Source organism: Limulus polyphemus, unplaced genomic scaffold (genome assembly GCF_000517525.1).
Source record: "Limulus polyphemus unplaced genomic scaffold, Limulus_polyphemus-2.1.2 Scaffold591, whole genome shotgun sequence".
Classification (NCBI taxonomy): Eukaryota; Metazoa; Arthropoda; class Merostomata; order Xiphosura; family Limulidae; genus Limulus; species Limulus polyphemus.
The window spans coordinates 502,124-509,817 of NW_013666201.1; positions in this window are offsets into that span (position 1 = coordinate 502,124).

Consider the following 7,694-nt stretch of genomic DNA (forward strand, 5'->3'; position numbering starts at 1 on the left):
TTGAAATGAATTGCAATGTTTTTATCAGATTAGGTGCTACTATTTAACTGAATTATTTATAGCAAATGATGCCAGGTATAAATACAACTATGTCCCTTGAAATGAATTGCAATGTTTTAATATCAGATTAGGTGCTACTATCTTAACTGGATATGTTATTTAAACCAATATATTCTGTTCTATTTTAACTAAATCTCGTCCCTCGGTTTGTTTGTACTTATACACAAAGCTACACAATGGGCTATCCGTGCTCTGCCCACCATGGGTATCGAAACCCGGTTTCTAGCGTTGTAAGTCCGCAGACATGCCGCTGTGCCACTGGGGGGGCTCGTCCCTCGGGAAAACAAGATTTGCAATTACAAGCGAGAGTATATTTAAGTCAATCTGCTTATTGTTAAATATATTTTCATGTTTCATCCTTGTATTGTTTCTCTTTCGAACGTATAAATTTTTAAGTATTTCAGTTACCGAAAAACGTTTTGTGAATGTTGTATAGCTATTCTGAATAACGCCTCAAGATTGTAATGACGGAGAAAAAAAAGAAAGAATAAAACACGAATACATATCGTTTTATCTCTCTATAGACGAGAGTGGAAAATATTTCAGTTTCGAATTCCACTGTTTAGTTTGTACCTACCTTGTCTAGGATTTGTGATATTTTAAAATGGAAATGAAAAGATTTGTTTAATGACTTTGTCTATGCCTTCTCACCCTTATCTTGAACCGAATTCTTCTACTGACGAAACACAAGTTCTACACATGTTTGAAACAAGCGTAAAACTACACTTTGGGACATATGCAATGTGACCATCGCAGAGATCAAACCCAGAAAATCTAGCGTTATCAGCTTTCAAGCCCACAGAGGAGGATATAAAAGTTAAAACAATCAGGATTTATTCTGTTTATGTGACACGCTTTCACAAATGTAAACAAATGCCCGATCCTTGGTCTGAACAAAACATGTTATCACGGAGCACTATATATATATACCCTGATCATTTTCCTTCCATTTGATTCTCAGGGCTCAAAAATCGTTATTTAGAGTTGCTTTTATGATTTCCTTGTTCTAATTATAAAACTTTAAAAAACAAAGCAAGACTACAAAATTCATGACAAGATGAGAACAATGATTTCTAGCCTCTTATCAACTTTGTTTGTAAAACGCACATATGTTACCAAAATATTATAACACCTCCTAAAACATAATAAAGCCAATATCAGTATCAATACATGTGATTATAAACATATCGATGATAGATGTATTCTCGTGTTTTATGAGGTTTTTAATTTTAGATTCATATTTCGAGTTGTTGTTTTTATGTTCGTTGTAGGCTATGAATGAAATGGAGATGTCTTAATCAAATATGTGCTGATAATGTACATAAAGTGCGCTAACTTGATGTTTTAAGCTCATTCAAAACCATTATGACCGCCTATTAGTCTTTGGATAGGTTGTTCAAATGGCTGGTGAAATGTACAGACACACACACACACACAAACGCGTATTAAGCTCTGTGTCTCTACGTGCGCAGACACGTATCTATTAGCGACGTAGATAATAGGTCACTTACATCCGGTCACTCTTACATGGCATTACAACTAAAAGCATTGCAATTATTAAGGTACCCTCTTTTCTTTATCATGAAGTACGACGGTTGATGGTATGTCAGAGCCGCAAGACGATACCCAGTTAACGGCTGTTAGACAACCACTCGTCAGGGAAACCATGATTTATTACATACTCTTAGAACCTACGTGTCTTCTTCCCAAATTGGGAGGGCTGGATACGCTTCTAGTGAAGAAGTATGGGCGTGCATTTTAACGAGACTACGGACTTTCTCTGAGGAATCAGGGTAACCTGTCTTTACTAGTTTATCAATTCTATCAGTGAAATGATACAGAAAAACGTCCATTTGCTTCGATTCAAGAATACTCTACGTGTAGTTTAAACGTCAAGGAAAAAAAGGATAAAAATGATGCAAGCCTTGTTTTTCTTATCTATAAAGTAAAGATAAGATATTTATCGCAAGTCATTAGTGTTAGTTAAATTGTCTTAAATATAGTATGATTGATTGTTAAGTGTTAGTTATGTCTAAGACGAACATAGTATGGCTATTGCAATTAATTAATTATCATTTTTTTCAATCTATGAACGAAGTGTATTATTTATTTTCAAAGTTACGGATATTTTGAATAACAGTTATACCATTACGTATGGTTCACGAACTAATTATTTAGTCCCTGCTTTTTTTATACGCTGAGAAATGCTTATTTAAGAGCATATTTTTTTTCGGGTGTTCTCTGTGCTCTAAAACATTTTTTTTTTTACAATTCGTCTTACGTATGTACATATCAAAACAGAAAACAAAGGATTGAAAATATTTTGTTTTTTGTGTTCTCCTTGGTGAATTCAGTTATTTTCCAAATAAGTCACCAAACAAATTCGGATTTAATTGCTAGTTTGTTTTTCGTTGTTGTTGGGTTTTGTTTTTGAGGGAGGGGGTAAGTGTTTTGAGAACTTTAAATGAACTATTCCGACAAACAGATACTAACAACTGAAACATCACACTGTGATAGAAACTGTGCTGCCATCTTCAGAACTATATACAAAATGTTCAAACCGGAATCTTGTAAACAGTTTTATTTATCCCCTTAAGATTCACAAAGCCCCAATGCACGAATCAAGCTCCTCCATTATCTTCAATTATTTCTATAGCTACCCCACAGGAGGGTCCATTCCCGAAAACAAACCTACCTTGTTGGGATACCCGCCCGTGATACCAGAACACGTATGCCACGTTTCAAATGTGGCGTCCTCGAGGGGGCCTAATAGCATAAAATCTTATAACAGACTCTGTTTCAGTGACCCTCACAATCTGTTCCTAAACCTACATAATGCGTGGTGATCTTCAGAAAGCATTTTAGCCCCCCCCCCTTCTTCTTCAGTAAAGGATTTTAATAGTTTTGTAAGATTTATATCACAAGTTGGAAAACTTGTGCCATTAGTAAATAGAAATTATTTAATGTGCGGAAAAACAATTATCATTATAATAGGCTTTAATTTGTTAAGTATGTTGTCCGCTCTATTAAATATATGACGAACAGAATAGAAATATAAACGTACTGGCGCCATCTCTTGGAAATATTTAGATATTTTACTTAATCTTATTTTATTTGCAAAACCAAAGATAAAAACCACTTGCAACACTAAAATTACTTCCGCTTACAATCATATTTGTGTCAACAGAACATATTTTGCAATTCATAATAATGCTTGTGTTATTCAACAACACTGACAACGTAGAGTACTGAGTAAGAAAACGAAAGGAAAATTTTATGAAATAGTTGACTGCAGAATTTATGTTATTTATACTAGCAGAAATACCCACCCTAGGGGCAGGTATAAATTTTCTGGAATTTTCTGATAGTTCTACAACAATATACTCATACTTGACATTCAATAATGTTCACCATCCATGAGGAAAAGGATTTTATTGAAATTTTCGTTTAAAAATGAGCTATCATCACAGCATTACATCACATAGTAGTTTTTATTGAAGTATTTCTTTGTAGACGCAGTTATCAATGAAAGTGATTTGCTTTTCATTTGCAACACTCATGAAATTTTCACTAAAGAAAAACAAATACTTTTTTAAATTTATTTTTTGATTGATTTATATTTGAAACTTACTCATTTTTTGTAATTTTTATTGGTTAATTCTGAAACAGCCTAGTTATAAAAATGTTACCCAGTTATGACTGGTGATGATCGGTGCGCAAGCTCCAATATAATAAGATGCGTATGTGTGGTGTTCTGAAGAAGAATTAAGTTTCCAGTGAAAAGAATAGACTTACATAAACGTTTGTATTTCAAATTTTAATTTATTTTAAAAAATGATATAATTAACCTAGTCTCCACAAAACAATTAATTAATTCTAATAATTAGAATTGTAATATTTCAGCTTTGACAAAGCAATCTGTTTATATGAAATAATGTACCCCCCCCCCTCTTCACTTTTATATAGGTTAGGCATCTGATGATTCATTATGTGATCGAAACGCAAATGAAAGGGGGTTCATCACACACACACTCATAAATGAACATTTGGTAAAGATGTCCTTATACATCCTTACAGTTGATGCATTTCAATATGGAGTGTGGTCAACACAAACAACAAGGGCAACTTGGAACTGATGTTCAAAACCAGAATGTTGATAAGTTCCCTGCTACTTTCGATCACCCGTCTGAAGGAGCTGCTTTCAAGGGTTTTTAAATGTTTAGAGTCATTTGATGTGATGCGACGCCTCTCCTAAGAGCACCCTACACGAGTTTGATGAGATCGAAGTTCAATGAGTCCACTGACCAATCCATTTGACCAATTCCCACCTCTTTAACTCTTTAAGAAAAGTTCTAATCAGCTTAGCATCGTGAGGTCAGGCATTACCTTACATTAGGTCGAAGTCAAATGAATTCCTCCAACATATCGCAGTACAAAGAGTTATAGGATATAGTCTCTACAAAGTGGGTCATTTACGGTACCATTCCCCAGAACTTAGAGGTTGATACACTCACACAATACTTCTTTCACTACCATGTGAGTCACCTAACCGTTTAAAAATTAATATGGATTTGGATTGATTTATTTTTTCATTTTTACACTAGTTAAATAAATACAAATAAAAACATATCAAGAAACATCATTTCACTTCTGCAGTTCGCATGGTGGATCAACGGTAAATAAGTTTAGGAACTTGGAATGGTAAAATCTGAGTTTCGATCCCTCGCGGTGGACAGAGTGCAAATAGCCCATTGCGTAGCTTTGCGCTAAAAGAAAAAAAAGAGAGACAACAAATCTCATTTTTTTTCAAGGAAGTGAACAATTAAACAAGAATGTGAACGTTAATCATGTTTGGATGCAGCTGTATTTTGATGTTTATTTATTTAACTTGAGTAAAAAAAATCAAAAAAATTATTTTTCTTTTCATTATGATCATAATGTGTTACTAGAAAAAAGTGTTTTTCTATTGGTGTAATTTTAATGTTTGGTTTGAGAAACTTGTAAGTTGTGAAAGCTAGACTCGTACATCGAACCACAAAGAAAGCACTGGTGTTAGCACTTTAAAAATAAAACGTATTTCTTGATGCTTTATTTGTTTTGTTAATTGGCGATTGTAACCCAATTGTACAAATCGGAAATACTGGATACTTTGAGTAGAAAAGGCATAAATAAAAACTATAGTTACAGTTCGTATGTTAAGGTATTATTATTAAAATGTAATGTTTGAAGAGATAACTTAACATTTCTTAATTTTCAGCATTTAAAGCTGTTGAACATTTTACTAAGACAAATAAGATGCTGTATTGTATGCATATACAGGGGGTTAGAAAAAAAAAAGAAACGTGATCATAATAGCTATGTTCCCCACGGCTTAAGGGGTCTGTTGTACTTCATGTTATTAAATAATTTGTGATACAGATGTGTTTCATATGGCGTACATAATAGTATATAAAGTTGATATTATCTTAATACTAATCAGTTATTGTCAAGATGGGAAAAATAGTTGACCTGCTAGACTTTAAACGAGGCCTAAAAGCTGGAGCATGGTTGGCTGGCGTCTTTCTATCAGAGACTTCACTAACCAGTTTTCAGGGGTAACAGTCTACTGGTTTGTAATTGAATAGCAAACAACCTGCTAAATCTAAACCGCTATATGCGCTGTGCTCTATTTTTAGTGTTATAAAGCACGTTAACTATTTTGCACAGACCCAACCCCCATCTTGTTAATCTATCTGTCAGTATATCTAAGACGGTATATTCCCGAAAACTGAGAGATATTCTATAGAATGCATATACGTACTTATAGCCAACAGTTAGTAATATCAAATATTTAGTTAAGGCAAGTTGCAACAAAAAAATCATTAAAACACGATCTGTATCTAACCAAATATACCCGAAACTCTTAAGTAACAAATGAATTAAGAGAAATTTAAACCTGAAATCAATTATTAGTTCTATGTGTCCATATTCAGCTATTTATTTTGATAAGAAGTTTTTAAACTCGCTTTAAGATGTCTTACGTTGCATTAGCAGCGACCTCAAGTTGTTATAACAGTAAACGATTTAAATAACAAAGATGATTTGTGAGAGCATTTAAAGGCAGGGCAGTCATGGGAAAAAAAATGTTGGTTTACTGCAGGATGTTTAATTGTAGACCTTTTTCAACAGATAAGGCGAATACGAAACTTAAGTTTTTGCATTCACGTGCTTTTCAATATAGTTATTAAAGTGTGACTAATGTACTTTTTAATTGCTGTTGTTACAAAATCTTTGTCAGCTTTCTGGAAATTTTACCTTTTTACAACATCCTTTCCGATGGCAAATGTTGCCAATTCCGTGAGATAGGTTTGAATTTATTCTAACTGGGAAAAACTCCACTTTACAAAATAATGCAAAACCTTTCACACTGTCCAAATATTCTTTAGGTCCCGACGGATTGGGACTCCATTTAACCTCCCCCCACCTACAGCTGCAGGTGTACCGAAGATAAGTCTGTTTGAAGACTTATGAGACTAGAAGAACATCTATAAAGCACGGACAGCATTGCACAAAAGGCTTGGTGGAGGGAAGCAAAGAAGACTGATCTAGAATGGGCCCCAAATCCAGCTTGGGGCTCTACGCTATGGCATAATTTGTGTATATTGGTTATTCCGTCCTGATTAGAAATGTTTATTAAAAACTACCATTTGGAGCCTTTTTTTCGAGCTTGAGGGAGGGGGGAGCATCCCAGTCGCCCCCAAAATTACATTTCTGCTATGATTATGGGCATTTGGTGTATAGTAAACATCACTATGAATCGGATGGTGAAGCTCTGGGTTTCCAATCTGGTGAGTCGAGTTCGATTTTTTTGCTATACCACCAAATATTAGCTGTACTTCAAGCTGTAAGTGCGATATAATGAGTACAGTCAATCCCTTGTCGTGGATGGTGAGCGGAGGGTGCTACTGACTGGCTGCCTTCCCTCTGGTCAGTAGTTCAAAAGTAGCCCAGAAATACAAGAAGTTTTAAAAGTTATGATTTAAAGAATGTCTGTAAAATTGAAAGCTTACGCAATGAATATTTAAAGGTACGGTAACTGCAGAATCGTAACTAAAGTCCTTGCTATTATGAAATTAATTTACATTTAAAACGCTTATAAATGGAAGTTACTTTAGGCCATAAAATATATAAACACTTTTGGAGCGAATATTCACAAACGTACTTTAAAATGAATGAATTTGTATTGCGTTTAAAACACCAATCAGGTTGATATGTTTACTATTTTAAAGAACGAAGAAGAAATAACTCCACTGTTTGTTATTTTCTCCTTTTTAACTAAAAAATAAATAAATAACAAAAGAATATGTGAAACAGTAAAATAGTTTGTATATCATACTTTCAGTACATTAACAAAGTCAAGCATAGATGTTGCGACATCTGTTGAGGTTTATTTCTACTATAAGACGCTACAATAGAACACGTCGGCCGTTCTATTTGATTTCACAAATGTCATAATAATTTATGTCAAAACTAAACAGTAGTGGACATAAACATACTGATAAATATACATTTTGTTAATAATATTAATACAGTGTTAAATACGATCAAAACATTTTTTATAGAAAAGTGTTTGTGGTTCAATATCTAATATTCAG